General features: G+C 38.5%; 1 long non-coding RNA gene across 1 annotated transcript in view; it reads right to left on the reverse strand.

Annotated features, from left to right (window-relative positions):
• Positions 1-667: 667 nt before the first annotated feature.
• LOC112486861 (uncharacterized) overlaps positions 668-17,998 on the reverse strand; it is a 26,433-nt gene continuing 9,102 nt past the window's right edge. Inside the window, exon 3 of the long non-coding RNA XR_003049421.1 lies at positions 668-1,343. This is a non-coding gene — a long non-coding RNA (uncharacterized LOC112486861). The remainder of the gene's footprint in view (positions 1,344-17,998) is intronic.

Here is a 17,998-nt window from a genome sequence, read left to right on the forward strand (position 1 = left end):
TTCAGAGGTGGACGTACACACGCGCCGTACAATAACTCCCCGACTCGTGATCCGAGTCTGTTATCAAGCACACGACAATTTGACCAGAACATCCTTCAATTACAGAAGCCGTGTCATTACAGCGAGATTCACTACGAGTGGAAGAGGCAGCACCGAGCGGAGCCGCTGTCTCTCACGGCCGCCGGCCGAGGCCTGTTGTCTTGGTCAGACGCTGGGAGCCTCTCAGGTCTCCTCGCAGCATTCCTGGCCGGAGCAGATGGCATTAAATGTCAACTGCTTCAACTGTGTCTTCGGGTTTTTTCTTGTTGTTTGTTTGTTCTGCCAGTCGAAAAACAGAGAGACTCCTGATGGGACCAGTGTGTTTGTCTTGTCTGATCGAAAACATAAACCGTATAAAGACGGAGAAGAGAGGACTGTTTTTTATCGTATAATTAAAAATAAAATATATTTAGAAATAAAATTTTTGTTTAATAAATATTTTTCAAAACATATGAAGATAAGGTTTTTGTTATTGAAATTGTTTTAAATTTATTCAAAGTATTTTTTTTATAAAGACCATAAAACAAAATACTGTTTCACATTAACATCATTTGTAATCTAATCTACAGCAGCTCCAGCATTTACACATTATTACTGTTGCTTATCTAATGTGGGTTAGATTAAAATTTCACCAACATTTATATTTTTTGCAAGTGGATTTTTTAAAATTATATTTGTCATCTCCAGATTTAAAACCTTCATATTTAGCTGTTATTATTTCTGAATGAGTCCTGTTTAGTTTTTACCAGTTTTTGTTATAATAGGAAGGTTTTGTAAATGACTGACATTAATGACATGTTACGTGTGGTAATTACATTTTTAACATAAATATTCTGTGAAATGTATTAAAATCTGACGCGCCACTACATGATTAAATATATTTCTACACACACAAAACACTGACTGACACACTCCAAAAACACATTTACACACAAAGACAACCACAAATGGGAACATGTTACACACAGATAAAACCAAAAATTCACATTTTGAGAAATACTCACTACAATAATGGTTGAGTCCCAGTGTGTTTATCCCGTCTGACTGCTTGTCTTTTTAAAAATAATCTTCATACAAATTCTTCAGTCCGGCACAAGGGACAGCAGAAAGTCTCTGTTAAAAGCAGCTCTGTACGGGACGGCAGAGTGTGCAGCGGAGGAAAAGTGGAAAAACTACAAGTCTACTTTTTCTTTTTCATTTTAGGTGGTGGAAGCCATGGAGCCCTGTGCGTTATCTCAGGAGACACAGTCCTAGTGAGAAAGAGAGTTGTCCGATTACTGCTTCAGGCAGTGACTGGTGAGTGTCTGAGGAAGAGGGAAAAAAAAGAGAGAGAGAGAGAGTGAGAGAGCAACCGGAGAGAGGGAGGGAGGGCGAGAGAGGGGCAGTGAATGAGGCAGGGAGAGGGAGAAAGAGAGGGAGGCTGCTGCTGTTAGAAAATGCAGAAAAGTTTCCTCTTTGCTCTCTCTCTCTCTCTCTCTCTCTCACAGGAAGGCTTTAGGTCTGGAGGAGGCACGCGGGAGTTGAGCCTCACACCAGCTCCCCATATGTCATTCACTCACAGCTTTAAACAATAGAGTCCTCTTCAGATCCTATCAGTGGAGACTCAGGACGAGTAGAAAAGAGCATTTACTGCAGAAAATGGAGTAGGGGATGCTGAGGTGTAATAAAAAAAAGTTGGCAAAAGGGAAAAAGGACAAAAAGTTAAAAGGTCAAAATGAAAAACAGGGCAAAAAGGACGACTAGATAATAGAAAATGCAGCTGCGGATGGTGAGTCTGGAGTGAAGACAAAATAGACAAGACGTGTAAAAAAGGGGGGAAAAGGTAAGAATTTTAGAAACCGGCGATGAACAAACAGGAAAGAGATGAGTTTTACTGTAAAATGTAAAAAAAGGGAGGCTGAGATAAAATACAATAATGACAAAACATAAAATAAAAAAAAACAAAACAAATACAGGGGAAAAAAACAGTAAAATGAACTAAAATGGCAAAATGGTGAGGTGGTAAATAAAAGTGGATATATTTCAAACTCCAATTAATATTAAAAAAAAGAGAAAATACAGAAATCTGAGATTTGAACATTAGCAAAAATATGAGTTAAATATTACTGATATTAAATTTTTCCTGTGAAAAGAATTCTCAAAACTAAATGCTAAAACATAGTAATTAAAAAAAATCGCAGCTGACGATCTGCATCACCAAGAAGGACATTTTTTTCTGCATTTTCCAAAATGCCCTGTTTTGTATTTTTGCTCAGGTAACAGTGAGTGAGGCCGGGGCTTTAACAGCCTTCTGGTTCCCTGGTCTCTAACAGCACTCCAGTGGAAGTCCTCCATCATCACAAACACACTGTGTCTGTGTGCAAGGTAATGACTGCCTTCTGTCTGCTCCAGGTTATTATTTCAACTGTGTGAAGCTGCTCAACAAGGCCATTCTGCTACTGATGAGTTCAAACTGATGATTTATTTGAGCCGGTGTTGAGGCCCATACAACTTTTGCTTTTACCTCAGAATACCCACTCAGCGTAATGAATGGTTTTGAAGGGGAAAGACCACAAAAAATTAAATTTCCCATAATAAAATTAAGGCTGGAAAACCAACTGAAAGCTGAAAAATTATTTCCCAGGAAGAGGAAACCGTACATTTGCTATGGTAAAGAGGTGCTGAGAGAAAAAGAACACCCGTGGCTAAAAAGAATAGCGTACTGTGTAACCAGTGGGGTCTATATACACACACACACACACACCACACACACACACACACACATATATATATATATATATATACTCACATACACACTGCTGCTACGTCCAATCACTAATAACTAATGTGACGACGAGCAACATAAATGCGTCCGAGCAGTGACCAAAACATCACAATCAAAAATTGTTTGTTTTTGCAGCACGTCATATTCTGTCCAATGAAAATATACCGACTGATAACTCATTGATTTTTTTTTCCAGATCAACTCCTGAGTTCACGGGCCTCGCTGAAAGCAGGTCAACACTGAGCCACCTCTGTACAGCAGCAGTCAACAAGGAGCTGACAGAAATAGATGAGAGCTGTGATTTAAACACACTGTAGTAATGATATGTGCGCAGGGACGAGCTGAAAATCCAACCCCCTCCTCCCTTTTCTCACCGACGACCCACAGGTGAATCCACAAGCTTATGTTTCACCGTCAGTGCACGGAATATATTGCACACCCAACAGGTAACAGATAACTTAATTTGCCAGAGGATGCTTAGGGACTCTCAAGTGACTATTTCTAATAGCAGCGGCGTACACACCACAATTAGGTTAGTGAATTTGTCTGTTGCTCAATAAGCAGATGTAAAAAATTAGATTGAAATGTAATTTTGCAATGTGCTTATTTTAAAATTGCACAATATCATTATTCAAGGCTGCTTATGCATCACTGACTGAACTGAAGACAGATTTTTCCGCAAGGTATGTTTTAAATCAGAGCTGCAATAAACACAGCACATGTGCATCAGGTCTCTTTCATAACATTAAAAATACCTCACAGATAACTAATTTCAAATGAAAAAAATATTAACACGTACAAATCACCAAAAAAGGAAATACCAAATAAGGCTATAGGTTAGCAAACAACATTATTTAAAAATAATTATAATCAGACAACATTTATCAGGCCATTATTTAAAACACATTCAGAGAATAACTGTCAAAAAGTCTTAAATATCTTTCTTACTATAGTGGTTGGCCATAAAAGTATCAGAACTTGTTGGCCACACATCCCAGTGTCATGACTGGGCCCCAGGCCAGACTTTGGGCAAACATGTTATCATACACCTGAATAATAAGCAATAATGCTTGCTGTGACTCTAAAAGCTTAGAACCTGGCCCATGTGCCAAGTGGACACTCAACAAAAGAGACGCAGTGAAAGTGTCCAACTGACATCGGCACCAAACCCACCCTGGCCAAAAACCATATCAAGTAGGAAATTGGAGAAGAGAGCTAAGATTAAATGTGAAGCCATTCTCTATTAAGGATTATCTTGATGGGAATCTTCATGTGGGGTCGAGAGCAAAGAAAGAGCTGCACTATCTTTGACTGCCAGCAGGGCTCCAGCTTCGGCTCCTCACACACACACAGCAAAACAGACCCAACGCTAACAAATGCTGCCAATTCCATCTTTGAGATTAAGAATGACGACTAATGTGCATCTCACTGGAGGCCTGCTGTGGTGGTTGGAAAGTTTCACATGTTCGAATGTGCTGATCGGTTCCTCCTGCTGTTACCTTAAGGTGAACATCTCAGCAGAGTGAGTTTACTTATTCTGACAAAGAACATATAAACAGTGGGAAAGGAGCAGGAACGGTGTGACAACGAATCAAATGGCACGGATGAAACAAAATGCTAACACCCCAGTGACACAGTTGCAATATTTTCATATGCATATACTGCAAAGTTGTTTGAGCAGAGCTACTACAGTGTTTATACAATGTCACACACGAGGGGATCGAGTTCCTTTTTTTTTTTTTTTCGACACAGGTCTCAACACTCCAAAAACCCTCCTCCAAGATGAGAAATCTGAACTAAGGATAACTTTGGACAAAAATAACAATTGTTATATATTTATTCAGGCATTACCAGGTGAAGTGGTCACCTATTAAGTCAAGGGAAAAAAAACCCCACAAACCCCCTACGCTCCAGTCTCCGTCTCAATACAAGTGGGACATGAGTTTGCTGCAGAGTTTGCTGTCAGAAAGCTCTCTCTATATAAGTATGTATAGTATAAAATTGCAAAAACATGCATGTTTACATATTTTATAGCTGTTATCCTTTATGTAAATTCGTTTTAAAGATTTTTTTGTGTTTACAGGTGGTGTTTTCATGTCAGCTCAACTAACAACTAACACAGGAACATTTAAACAATAAACCATGTTTTAAGCTCAATAATAAGAACGCTCAGCCTCTGTATTTTCGTTTATATGAAAAACATTAACCTATCTTTTTACCAGGCATTCATTAAACCCTGGGGAAACACTTTGATGAAGATTAGTCGTTGCCACAAAAGAAGAGATTCTGACAGCATAGACAGATAATTTCCAAGTCCCTAAAGGTAAATTAGTAGCAAGTGGAGCGCTTTTATGTGGTGAATGAAAGTTCAGGGTGAAGCCTGAGTTCCTCATAAATAAACACAAGGTTAGCCCGCCTCGAGTACAGTGATAAAAGTAAACTCTGAATAACTAAAAACTGAGAAAATACATGGGAGCCTTCCCTCAATGGAAAGCATGGAACAAAGGAAATGGATGTCACAGAATATAAATTACAGAGTGGCCCTACTGTTACTGCCACTTTGGTTCCAAACAAAACACGAAGAACATGTGAAGTCGAAAATCTATTTCATTGTACTGCTTGCACAGAAATCCCACGACAAAGAAATAAGAAAGTGCGTACTGTACCGTATATTAGCTGGTATTTAGAGGGGAAATGTTCACTAGGCACGTTTAACCTTCAATCTACCTTGTGAGACAAGTCGTACTTTATGAGCAGCACAGCACACCTGGGGAAAGTCTATAAGGACTCTGAAAATCCTCAGACACTTTATTGCTCTCCAATGGCCCCAAATAAGCCAAACAAGCACGCTTTAGAGACCTATTACTCATAATGAGACATCACCATGGTTGAAAGTATCACCGTGAGCTCTAAGCCTAAAATATACAGCCTGTTAACAGATGAAGAGTGCAGGAAGAGTAAATGCACATGAATAAGTCACTTAAATATGGTTTGTGGGAAATATATTAGGACTCTTGTCTCTGTATATCACTTCACTCTGCTTCATTGGTATTTGCAACAAGGAACACATTGGTATTGAAAATACATTGATCACAACTCAATAGCAGGAAACAGTTTAATTTACAAATGGAAAAAGTCTTCTGCTCTATTGTGCATGACCACAGTGTGGTCTGGGGACCAATGGTGGGGCTTGGAAATGTGTTTGGGTTGGCAACATTTTAGTTAGAATTATTTTTTGCACTTTCATCAGGGTAAAATCATGAAATGTATAACACATATTTTCACCAATATTTGAGACTTCCTAGGTAAATTACGCTATTTCATAACTCAGATTTTAGCAATTTCTTCAAGCCATTTGTTAATTTTCTTCAAGTATTAAGCTATACAAAATTAAACAATTGAGAATATAGTCGGCTAGCATGTCCAAGCCTTACATAATACTGTCCTCGAAAACTTAAATATATTGAAACTACTTTGACTTTTCTTCAATAAAAATGAAAGCTCAACGTCAACAATGTCACTAAACTAGGTCCGCTGCTCCCTAAAATACCACTATGTTTGGTAATAAATTTTCAGCAGCCATTTAATGGAAGCATTTGTTAGGGCTGCTCCAACTGTCTAGGACTGGCTTGCACAACCCAGGCGGCCAGAAATGTGGCACTCCCCGTCTCCACCACAGCTGCCTGCTCAGTTGGCCCTGGTCAGCAGAGTGCTGGGGGACTAGCCAACGATCAGGTCATCACTGGGAACTTATGTTCACCACACCGCCACCAACTCCCAGTGGGATTGACTACAAAATGCAGAGGTTATAGACATAACTGCTGCCTTGCAACCCCACCTCCTTGGGCTGACTCCCTCTTCCTGACCCCTCCATCCCCCCAAGTAACACAGCAAATCCCCACTCGTCCAGCCACTGTGACATTTGTGAAGCCAGGAGTACACATAACAAAAACACATTAGGCAAATGACTGGGGTCAAACGTCTGCTTGAATTGGACAGATGAAAGCCACTTAGTTTGGGCCCATGCCATTCTGCTTAGTGACTGAATACAGTTACAAAAGAGGCAGCGCTGCCCAAGCTGGTCTGTCTCACTGACAGAATATGCTTCCACATTTGAGCCACGGTGCTGCGTTTGCCAAGGGATGATACAAAAGCACAGACAAGGCTATTTAAATCTGGGGTATTACCAATCAGCTATCTGCCCTACATAAATAAAACACAAATACTTCAGACCGGAAAATAACTTATATTTATCCTACATCCACATTTGTTCTCCACGAAGCAAGTGCAAAGTGAGCACAGTTGGAGCGTTCGCAGTGATGAATGGCCACTGCCATTGGATACCACTTTTCAGTAACTTTTAACTCCTGCGCAGACTTAACAGCTGGGCTTACAGTATCTGTCTGCTGAGCCACCTCGTGCATGTGCACTTAAAGAAGCACAGGCTCAGATTATCTTGGCACCAAATGTTCCCCGTTTTATGGAACAGCAGGAAACATGCTGAGCTGTGCAATTTTTCACAGCCTTGAGGACAGCGCGAACTATTAACGGCTTGCCAAAGCAGTAGGTCTGTCCGATCTTGTTGGTGTCAGAGGGACATGAAGCATTACAAGTCTCCAAAATAACCACCGGGATAATAACAGGGTAAACTATGTAGGAGGGGTGCTGATGCATGTGCTAATACTTTATTGCAAAACTAAAAAAAAATTGTGGCGACTTCCGAGCATGTGCCTGCTACATGTCGCTGAAGTTGGTGTAACTAAGAAAGACAACCTTTCATTTATTGTTTTTACTACAGCGCCACTGTCGAGCTATCAATATCCAGTGGACAGGAAGTGCTGTCCAAGTTATTTTACATATGACAAAGAAAAGGCACAATCACACGTGTAGTGATACACTGTCACAAAAAAGAAGAACATAGAAGAATATAAATATATACATCTATATATAGAATGTGTGAGTGTATAAATTAGTGTATAAAAAGCTAAATGCTGTCCAGAAATATACCATCAAGTAACTAAAGGTAAAAAATACAGATACAAGTTACAGTATTTAAATAAAAAGGGATATAATATACATAAAAAAGACCAGCTAAACTTCAGCCAAATAATTAGTAAGTAAGAATATCCCAAACCAGCCAGCACTAAATCATGAACATTAACTCAGAAGTATGAGTTACGATTTGTTAATCGTGTTCGTATATTTTGCAAAAAGACAGCATAAACATGAACACTACACATGGAGAGAAACCAAAAACATTTTGAAATGAGCTCACTGAAATCAAAAAAGGATTTAAAAGAGAAAAGCAGATATAAGAACAATAGAACTGGTCTGACTGCCATGACTGATCTCAGGGCCAACTGACATTTTTGCAACAGCATGACAGTCAGTAATTTCATAATTTTATTTTTAACATTAATTTAAAACAATCAAAAACCTTTAATTCATACTAACACAGAGATGTTTCTACCCTCCTGAGATCTCAGGCAGTCCCTGCAGCTCATCTGGACAAACATATCATTGTGAAAGACATCAATGAGGCCGACTGGACTGGATGCTATGCCAACTTCCCATGTTTGTTTCCTCTTCATGTGTTCAGAACAGCAGTGGCCCTGTTAAAAGGTGACTTCCTCTACGAGGAAATGGAATTTGCAATGCAATCCTTACAGCACACTCTCCCTTTGTAGTGTGTGGAAATATGTTGTATCTCATCTGGAGAGACCTCAGTCTCATATTTTGTTCTTTCCCTCTCTTTGTTTGTTCTCCATTTGGAATTCTTTGGTTCATTCCGCAACGGTCCTTACAGTAAAATGAAATACTGTACAATTAGAGTGGTGGGCCTGTTACGCAGCGTAATGTAAACATGTGAGGCTAGTGAAAAAGTAATACAAATGAATTGATATAGTTGTATAGCATTTTTAAACAAAACATTGTCATCACCAGCCCTGAAGTTGTAACCATTGCTTGATATTCACATGTACAACCGTTCAAATGTATAGCATGTAAAATGAATACTTAATAGTACATCTGTCGGTGCTTTCACTCGCCAACAGCCTTATGTTCATAGCTAAGCAGCTTCCAAACTGGCTTTTAAGGCTTTAACTCAGAAGTAGTATAGGTAGCATCAGCTAGAATTGTGTTAGAATAGGAGTTTGTCACTATTTTAAATAATTGAACAACAATGGGGTATAATTATAATAAATTGTTATGAATTAAATAATTATCTACATATTAATGAACTGAAAAGTAATTACAAAAATTGTTTTGGAAATAGCAAAATTACAGTAATGTTCCCAAAAACAGCATTCATGGCAAAACAGAAAATAGTATCTCTTGTTTAAATAAATTTAAACATTAAAGAATTCGTACGCTGAAATACTTTTGAGAAATAAACGTCTTGTTGCCCATCTCGTACTGCTGTATGCCAAGTTAAGCTTTGAGTACAATAAGAAAAAGAAAAGTCACGAGTCAGCTTAAGGTTTCTTCAGTAGTGTTGTGCAAACAAATGTTTAATCTGTGCTTGTGTTATTTGACAAAGTACTTCTCGACTGGCAGCTTCCATGTGGCCTCTTCTTTTGAAGAACTCTCTTTAGTTTAAAGCAGCCTTACAGGAATCCTGCAGGGTTCCATAGGAAGGCTGTACAGTCAAAGCTGCCTTTTAGAAGGAAGTTACAAACAGACCATGGCACGCCAGTAACCACAGTGCTGGTGTTAAAGAGTGGGCATTAAGCTGAGAATGTATTGACAGGTTAAGATCTACGTGCATTAAAAAGCTCTGAAGACAGAAATGATTGATTGTTAGTTAACTTAATGTATCTAGTCCATAACCTAAATAGATTCCTATCGATATCTCTCCACTTTTAAAAGTCCATCTCCATTCCATCTGTCGTGCTGCCTCTTAAGATCTCAGTTGTGGACTCCAACCTTTCCTACTGTGTCTACATGTTGTTTTCAAGAACAACGTGAGCTCTGCTTACAGCAACGATTGTACTGCGGCCAACAACTCAAAGTATTAGCGCCGTATAAAAGGGCTAAAAGTCAGACACAGATGTAAAACCAACGTATCACACGGGGCTGCCAACTGCCTGGAGGGAGATCTCTTCATGAACCCTGTAATTCACACCTTTGATAATGAATCTACCGGTGAATCAGGAGATAGACCCTGTGAATCAGGGATAAATTATCACTTTAATATAAAGGATTCTGTGATTATGCTCTTGATAAGAGATGCACACAGTGATAGGAGTAGAGCTGAACTGAAGGGGAACTCTGACGATGAACTCATGACTCATCAATACCAGCAGCTCTTAACAACTTCTCAGTGAACACAAACCAAACCACAACAAAGAAATGCGGGGCATCCGGGGCATCACATCCGGATCCAAAATAAACGTTTTCTGTTACATTCTTTGTTTCAACCCTACACTTCATACTGAGAAGAATAACAGACGTTTGACATGGTGATTTGCCGAGGCCTCAGGTGGCTTTTATTTTGGTCTGTCAAAGGCAACAAAGAATTATTTTTTCTAAAAAATGAAATAGTTGTCTAATGTTTTCTGTGTCTACATGAACCAGCTAGATAGAGCTATAAATAACACTGAAGGCCTGCCATGGAAACAAACAGGCGCCTGGTCAGGGATCAGTTACAAAAGTGGCAACTTTTTATAGGTCAGAAGAACTTGTAGTTGCCGTGGAAACAATGTAAAAGAATAGCTCACTATTGGAACAGGTAAGGCTGCTATGAGCAATTATACCCCTCCACCCCCCATTTATCTGAATGGGACTTATCACAAAACTGGCTTCAGGTAATTGATGGGTTTGCTTGTTCACTGCTCACAGAATGTTCAGCTAATGCTGCACCTGGGCCCAGGCACCATGAACACATCACAATAGAAAGAAATGTCTGATTGTTTTCTGTGAGCCTGAGGAAGTTTTCTGTGAAAGGACTGGAGGAGGAACAACAAAGAGCAATGTGTGAATAGTCATGTCTGCTCTGACCGATGCAGGCGAATGCAAAATCTGGCCCGGGGCCTAGAGGGTGCACATGGCCACATTTTATGTTACCAGTTACTTTGTTTCAATATCGATGTTCAAGGCATGCCAGCTATGGTAGGAAAATACTTTTTAAACAGTAGCTAGTTTTAGCTGAGCTTTAGGAATTTGTTAGCTGCTTGATATTTGAACGTTTACAGTTACACACTACACACACACACACACACATATACATATGCATATATACAAACATGTGTGTGTGTATGTATATAAATATATATAGGCATATTAATATTATTATATACTATGTAGTATATTATTGCATATATACAACATATTTATGTGTCTGTTGTATTGCAACATACATATACTGTGTATATATGTTTTGAGAGAAAGTCATTTTTGTAATGTGTAATGTTTCGTTTATTTGTAAAATATTTATGTCTGTGCTTTTTGTTTTGGATACCTAACAAACAACAACACTCAGGCAGCAGGCTCACTCTGCATCTCAACAAAGTCCATCATGTCAACAGACTTTCTCAACAATAACCCTCTGAAAAAGCCAGGCCCATCCATTGCATGATGACTATGCAATTTAGAAAATAACCAAGCTGGCTGAAACCCTGTCCCAAAGAAGCCCCAGACTCTGCCTGAATTATTAATTCAGTATTGATGAAGCCTTGATAAATGCACTTTGCTCTTATCCCAATGACATCCTTGTCCGTTGAAGACACATCTGCTGCTCTTCACCTTCATATTTTCTGTACATTCACAGACAATTCACACGGCTGTAAATGTGCTACTTTAAAGCACAAAAGAAGAAAAAAGGTTTCCAGGAAAGTATCAGCTTTCAGATGTCAGCTGTACCACCATCTCTCCTGCCCGAGAAGACAAATAAACACACTTTGATGCCAGCTTATTACAGTTTCACACTGTGTGACAGTCCACAATCTTCCCGTACTTCGTTGGCCAGTTACCAATGTCTTCTAATGTGCTCACACAGGGGGAATCATTGTGTCAACCTGATTGAGATATACAAACATCAGAGAACAAAAAAAAAAAAAAAAATCAGGCATAATGTTCATACCCTTTAGGTATGAAATAAATTTCATCAAGGATTCTGCATAAAATCTCATTAAAGAATAAAAAAAATGACTAACCTAATCCCCAGAAAGTTCCAGTTTGTAATTTTGAAAGTAAACTTCAAATCTGTCATGGTGTACTATACAAGCAATGAACCCCTTAATTAATTAGGCAAAGGTAGAAAGTTTTGCCGATGCCCACCCACGACAAGATGCCACCCTGGACTGCTGCCTCTGCTGGCCACATCAGAAATGACTATTGGTGGATTCTATACAAGCATGCAGGAGAAAGAAAAATTGTTGTGGCGTTAATTTATTATTAAAATACACATTATTAAATTATATTTAAGCACATCAGCAGCGCCTTGCTGTGACCTGTAGGCCGGGTGGTCAATATCTGCACCATAACCACCTCTGGCAGCTGAGAAGCACTTAATAAATTACACCTTTAACGACGGGAAAAGGTCATGAATTGAAAAATGTTTATCCAGTTCATATATTATGAATGCGGCCTCTCTGTCAAATCGGCCGCTGATTAATAATTAAAATTAATCTCATTATGGGAGTTTTCATTATTGGATAATTTAATTAAATGGAAGCCCACAGGCCTCTGAAGGCCTGGAGCCTCTAGAGAGGGCCCAGTGCTCCACTCCTCTAATGGCTCAGGACAGGAGAGTGCACTGGTAATGCACAGGAGTAGCCCATACATTATTTAATGGATGCCGCTAAGTAAGGACAGATCAATGATAACTTGTCATCTCATCAATGTGTTGAAAGCATTCCAGATACGGCTGGAAGACAAATCCACAAAACTGGAAGAGAGGAAGAAAAAAAATCTACCTATAAATTATTTTTGTATTTTGAACTTAAAATGCAAACAGAGGATTTTTTTTTTTAACTTTTTGCCAATAACAACGTTGAAATATTAAGGGTACAAATCGGACTCTTGCATTATGTTTCCCTTCGGTGTAAATGGTGATGCTACAAGGTACACTGGATACCAAACAATAAGGCATATCACAGTGGACTAGGAGCCATTAAAGACCTTCTTGGTGAAGGAGAGGAGGGGCAGAAAAGGAAGAGGGTATCTGAGTTGTCTTGTCTCCAGGAGCACTTAAGCACTCTAATTATCAGACCACAGTGAAGATACACACATCAGGCTCACACTCAGATGACTTGCTCTGCCTTTTCCTGCCACACATGGATCAGGTTCTCCATTCACACAGACACCAAAATAAATAGCAGCATAAAGTTTTGATTACAATAAAACACACTGTGTATAGTGTGGCTCTCCAGAGCTATTTTAACATCACACTTTCCTTTTTATTATCTAAAATACTGCATTACCTGCTACACAGAGCTGCTAATGAGTTGAAAGACATTATTACAGTATATGATGCAATATATCACATCAGATAGACATTACTGACAATAGATGATGTCAAGGGCAAAAGGGCTGGGTTCAACTGTCCAGAGCAAAGGTGTCCAAACTTTTCAAAGGGGCAGAGGGACAAAATACTAAAGTTTCAAAAGTACTTTTGCAAAACGGTTCAGAGTTGCTCAGCCATCTCAATAGACGCAAAGCAGTTAATATATTCAGGAAAGTCTAATTTTTCTAGCTCTGAAGAAAATTGTAAAAAAATACCAAGAAGTTACCCAAAAACATTAACAAAAATAGTTAAAATTACATACATAAACAATATGTGCTTCACTTTAGTGGTCATAACACTTTTGGTGCCCTTTAGTTCCTCAAATGACTTAGAAAACTAAATGGAAGTTACATCAATTAGGCCACAGAAAGTGACAGTACTTTCACTGTTAGCTGATGTGACTTTTGACGAGAAAATGATGTCAAAAATAAAAGGGTAAACTAGCAAAGAAAAACTGACAACAGCCAGCTTTAGGTCCACATTTTATTGCTAAACTGTGAAAAAAATTAAAAATAGGTATATTGTTTCAAGTTCGTTAAAAAAAAGGACACCTTTAATTTGGTTAACTGGACATTAGTCTGAATAATGGTGAGTTAATATTTCCAACAACAGCTAATTTATAAAGTCACTCAAAAAAGAATCTTTAATTTAAAACAAAAAAATATTTACGTAGGATTGGTTTGAGTGTTTGAATATTATTCAGGTATTTCATTTCACATATACATCAGTTTTTTAGTCCCGTCCATAATAACAGCTTAAGCTAACTTTACCTTAATTTTTTTCCTTGGGGATGTTAACCCGCAATTTTTAAAAATAAAAGCCATAAAGATGCCGTTAAGGCCAGATCTGACCAGAGTCTGGTCCGATGACTCACTGTATTCCCTCAGTTCTCCACTCTGCCGTGACATGTGTTTTTAATCAGACTTTATTGTTATTGCCAGGTTTCTACAAATTTAATTAACACAATAATTATGCTGGATAATGAAAGACATATGTAACACCCAAAAAAAAATTCTCACTTTATGCATATGAATGTACGCGGAGCAATTGCAAAAGGGAAATCTTTAACATAAACATCAGGGTTTTGTGAAAACAAATGAGTAATTAGTTTAGGGTGTAATAAGCTGGGGAAGGCACACAATGAAAGAAAGCATTCTGGCTTTAAAATGAATAAAAATTGATTGTGTCCCAATAAAAAACGAATTGGCGGAGTGTTAACTGGATTCCACATAAACGTCTGTAGCAGTCCCTGGCCGCTTTATTGTGTGCTAATGCAATAGAGAACACTTAGCAATAAATGCTCCTCTCTGATGAGCTCACAGAGGCTTTGCAAGATGGCCTGATGAAATTGAAAAAATTAGATTTGAGCGAGCTGCTAATGACTCCTAAAACAAAGGAAAATCTCTAAATAGAATTAGCCTGCCCTCTTCTTCTCTAAATACATCATATGTAAATTACTGTCATTTGGAGAAATATGCCTGCCTGGAAGGTAAAGCCTTCATTAGAGATCTCAGTAGGTTTGGGACTGCAGCAGGAACTCCTCCAGGACATTTAAAAAGTTTGACTTCTCAGAGAAGGAGAAGCTAGTGTTCACTCAGGTTGGCAGATTAGAGAATAGAACTCTCAGAATGTATTACTAATATTCAGTCCTGTGTGGAACAATAACAAAAAAACAAACAAACAAGAAGGCAATGGCTATTGTATAAAATCATATCACTATATGAAAATCAACAATGACAAGAAACTACATGCATTTGAGAGCAGTTTTATATCTAGTGGGGCAGTCAAATTTGAGGGCAATGAAAATCCTTGCTAAAAATCTGATTAAAAATTTTAACATTTTAATGAACAGGCAGAATAACTGTATTTTCACTGTACTATATATTCAAGGATTTCACCGTCCATCTATGTATCGCTGCACTAATACACCTTCTATACCTTCCCAAAGTGTGGTGCCTGCACCCCTGAAGTTGCACGAGCAGCCTCTAGGGGGTGTGTCACAGCTAAAAAAAGGTGTGAAACACATACATCTAACTTCATCCAGCTACATTCAGCACTTATTATTTGTGCTTTCGCATCAAAGAAAAAAAATGCTATAGCTAATATGCTACATTCAAAAATTCATGGTTTCATACGTGGCCCTTGGACTTTCTCTTTATCTGTATGGGTATGATAAAAAAATATTTATTAGCAGACAAACAAAGTGGACTTCAAACTGCTATCTTCAGTGAATGACTATATCAACACTGATGAAGTGTCCTGCAGGAGTCCTAAATAGTTAATTAAAGTTAATTAGAGTCTGATAGACTGTATTACAGCTGTCACCTTAAGCGTTAAGTGCATATAATTTCTATTTTGAGCTGCAGGGTTTCATTAGTGGTGTCCATCGGCATCAAGAATTTAACGTGAGGTGCCGAGTTTCAACACTGGTCTCCGATTTCTTTCTCACTACAACGTTTAAAGGGCCAACTGCAAATCAAAACCAATGGCCAAACCTAGGTTTTACATGTCATATACCTGGATATTATTGATGAAAATAAGGCTTACATTAAATTATTAAAAAATAGTATTTTTGGTATCACTTTTAAAGGAGTGGTGTTTCCTTTCATTCATGTTATCACACTGTTTGTCACATGTTTGACAAAAATTCTGGTGATAGTAAAAAATGATATGCGTGTTAGTTAATTTTCATACAAAGAGTTACAAAGTACGAAGGCAAAGTATACTGAAGTAATTTGCTCTGCTTTGTCTTTTATTGTCTGTGGATTCTAATTGAAATATATAAAAAAACAAATAGATGTCTAATCGCATAAACTTATCAGATAATAATTACACAGTGTCTGTTAGCTTCAATGACTTTAAGCTTTTTGTGATATTAGTATTTATGGTTATAATAGAATACACTGCTAATGAGTTTTTATAAAATACTAAATAATTCATTTTACATGCAGTTTGCACAACTGTGAAAACCAATTATTGCTCCTGTTCTGAAGTGTTCATCACACACCCTACATTGTTTACATAGAGAAGAGGAAAGAGACTTAGGGCAACGACGCACGACTTGTTCACCAATTAAAAAGGACAAAATGTGTTTGTGCAGGAGCTGCTCTACTGTGTTCTTATACAAACACAGGACCTTCCAGTTGCCTGGTTTCAGGGCACAGCCCTTGTGTTTTCCTACCAGGTAGGTAATTCAGTTATCTGGGCATTGTTCTCCGTTCATCCCTGTTGAATCACATGGCTTTGCCAATAGATTTTCTCAGCTTTAGATAAAACCTCCTCCAAAACAAGCACAGACCTCACAAGGTCTAAAACCAGGCAGAATATTTCACCTCACCAGGGAACACTCTACAACGACCAGACTATTGTGACAAATAAACATTGACATCCAACTACGAACAATAATGGATTCTGTTTAATGGAAATGGAAATGTAAGGCCAGGTAGACAAGTCTCCATGTTAACAGGGAGAAAAGGAAGTGTGTGTCAGACACGTGTCTGTAATGCAGAAATGCAGCAGCTGAGCAGTGAATGGTAGAAACGTTTGATTGTTTTCTGAGGCTCTGACAGGAGGATCACATTTAGAGCAACAGCCACACTGCAGCTGTGGGGTATTTCCACCCCATAAGGACCTAATGTGCCTGAAGAAACACATAATAAGTCAAAACCGTCAACCGTTTTTTTTTTACATCTAATAAAAAAACCCTATATATCTGTTAAGTTTATTAAACCTGATTCCACAAAATGCTTTTTGCAAAACAATCATATCATAAAGATTTACTAGAATTATGCATGTTTTCCCATCTCTCAAGATATGTAATGTTGAATTTTTTCATGTGGAAACAAACTTTAGTTTTGTGAAAACATTAAATCTGGAGCTTAATATTATAAACACATGAGAAATTAAATATCGTGCACACATTGCTAATACTACAAATCCCGCCAGTTTGTAGTGGCTATATTCTGGCGGGTCAGATCTAATACACACATGATCTTGTGGGCCAAATATAATTACACCAGGGGCCTGAGATTGACACCTGTGCTGTAAACAGTTCACACATTTTATTTACTAGCAGTGGCCTCAGTTTAACAAAAAAAAAAAAAAAAGAAACATTGTATTTTCATTTTTCATTTATTTTACCATAAAAATGGCGGCCTGATGTTCCTGCAGGAGTCAAACAGCAGATTACAGTAATTGAAAGCCCATGCTGTGACAGAAATAACTGCTCTCAAACAGGGGCTAGACCCACTGGTGCCTTCTGCTGTCTGTTGGCAGGAACTAAATATATTTTTTGCATTCTGAACGGCATTCCACTCGAACGCGTACGTGCCAGTAGTTGGAGAATAAATAGCTTCCTCAACCAGGCCTTGAGACGTGTCAGAGATGGGCACACATGTATGTAATAAGGTTGTTGAGAGCCAGAATTGTGTCACTCCCTTCCACCTGTCCCCCCTGAAAAACATCACTGGCACTAAGTAGTTCCGGCGTGCTCCCAAAATGTGAACTTCTGCATCAGAGCACAGAGCGCTCAGTCTGGTCTGAGTGGAAGCAGGAGGCGAGGGCCTGTGTAGCAACAGCCACTCTAATTTAGTGGTGCGAGAGGAAGGGTTTACATAAGAGGTGTTCTGTGCCTGTCACTCAATCTGCACCTGATTGACAAACACAAGATTTATGCCCAGGCTATTCTGAGC

Source organism: Cynoglossus semilaevis, chromosome 3 (genome assembly GCF_000523025.1).
Source record: "Cynoglossus semilaevis isolate Cse_v1.0 chromosome 3, Cse_v1.0, whole genome shotgun sequence".
Lineage (NCBI taxonomy): Eukaryota > Metazoa > Chordata > Actinopteri > Pleuronectiformes > Cynoglossidae > Cynoglossus > Cynoglossus semilaevis.